Below are 2,206 nucleotides of genomic sequence, written 5' to 3'. Positions count from 1 at the left end.
TCCCAACCTCCTGCCACAGGGATCACATCCATGTGGAAGACCTCAATCCACCCCCCCCCTCCAACACTTCCTACTCATATCTTTTCATAGGCTTATCATACCACATCAGAGGCCCTGCAACCTGTGATAGCAGCCATATCATACTACAGCTCTGCAGCAATCATTGCACAGCTTTTTATATTTGTATAACTATACCAAGCAACCAGCTGCGAGAATGAACAACTACTGCAAACTGTGGCTAAGAGCATGGTAGGCCACCCTGTGGCACAACATACAGCTGAACATAAATTACATGCGGGATCTCAACAGCTGCTTCACGACGTGGGGCATCTGGATCCTTCCCTCCAGCACCAGCTTTTTTTTTTTAAATGCACAGGTAGGAATTGCACTTACAATGCATTCTCCACTCCATACATTATCCTGTTTTCAACCTATGGTAACTTACCCTGTGTCCAACAGCTTCCACCCCCTATCCTATCACCTCCTCCCTATTCATGGCCCCTTACCGTCACTGTGTGCCACCCTCTGTCTTTACCCTTCCCTGTTACTCCCCTTTTCTGCTCCCTCCACTTTCCTGCCCTTCAGCCTCCCGACGTTGCTCCATTTATTTAACAATGAAGTTTGCCAACAGTCATGCAATTGAATTGTTAATTTATTTTATTTTTAAAAATAAAATAACAACTCAACTGCACAGTTGTTGGCGAATTTCATTGTTAAATACTTGACCAATCACTGCCCCATGTCCACAATGGATCAACAGAGACTGCTCCACTTAGTCCCTACATGCTCTGCCACACAACACTTCTCCTCCCTCCATCTGCACCCTGATATTCCACCCCCCCCCCCCTCTTCCCTACTCCACCTCAGACTGCTACTTCTATGTCTACACGATTACTCTGCAATTCAGTGCCAGGCAGAGGGTTCAACAAATCACATTCAGCTATTTCTCTACTGTTCCATTCTCTAACAGAGCACGGGAGAAACGGATACCAAAATTTTCCTGTGTGAGCTCCGATTTCTTTTAGTATGAGAGTCATTCCTCCCTATGTAGGAAGACGACAAGAAAATATTTTCACGCTCTTGAGAAGATCCTGTTGCAACAAAAATGCCTTCGTTTTAGCGATTGTCACACAAATTCACGTACCTGTGGCTCTCTCTCCCCTATTTCACAGTAGTACAAATTGAGTTGCCCTTCTTTGAGCTATTTGATGTCTTCTGTTGGTCCTATCTGACATGGATCCCACACCACCTGCCAGTACTTTAGAAAAGGAGGTACAAGTTTAGTGTAGGCCTTCTCTTTAGTATTCCTTAGTATTTTGCCAGTCAATCCTAGTCTCGTTTGCTTTACCCACAATATTACTTATGTTAGCATTCCAATTTAAGTTATTTGTAATTGTAATCCCCAAGTATTTAGTTGAATTTACAGCCATCAGATTTATGTAACTGATCGTGCATCCAAAATTTGGAGGATTCTGTTTGGTATTCATGTGAAGGATTTCACACGTTTCATTATTTACAGTCAATTGCCATTTTTTGCACCTTAGTCATTTTGCAATTTGGTTTGATCATCTGATGATGATAAATGACAGCATCCTCTGCAAACAATTTCAGCTGCTGTTATTAGGACACAAGGAAAATTACTGTTACACAGTTGAGATTGTTACAACATGAACCCGACTGACATTCCAACCATTAACTCACAGCAACAGTCCACTGAAGGCCACATTATCCTGCCTCTCAGATCTGTTCAGCTGGAGCTCTCATTAAGACAAACATTTTTTTTTTTTTTTTTTAAAAAAAAAAGGTTACTCAATACTTCAATATTGGTACATGAAAAAGGCCTCCTGCTTTAACAACATGGTCCTTGCAAGAAGACCCTATAATCTCCACTACTTTGTTAAAACATGCCATTGACTTGAAATTAACAAAATAGTGCTTGCTACCTGATTCTTCTTACAACAGCTGGCCTTCACCTCTTTCATGCCTCCACCAAGTAGCAGAGGTTTTCTTTTCTTTCATACTCTTATCAGTAAAAACTACGAAATACTTTTCTCTTTCTTGTTTTTGTCAATGTACAGAAATACTCTATGGTTATAAGGTTTATCATCAACAAAAACTTTCCAACTAATAGTTATATCTTCAAACCTCCTTCACAGCATCAGTTTTGTATTTGGTGGTGGAAGTAAGATAGAAGTAGGTACATCAG

This window comes from Schistocerca nitens, chromosome 5 (assembly GCF_023898315.1).
Source record: "Schistocerca nitens isolate TAMUIC-IGC-003100 chromosome 5, iqSchNite1.1, whole genome shotgun sequence".
NCBI classification, from domain to species: Eukaryota; Metazoa; Arthropoda; class Insecta; order Orthoptera; family Acrididae; genus Schistocerca; species Schistocerca nitens.
This window is presented reverse-complemented; position numbering follows the sequence as displayed.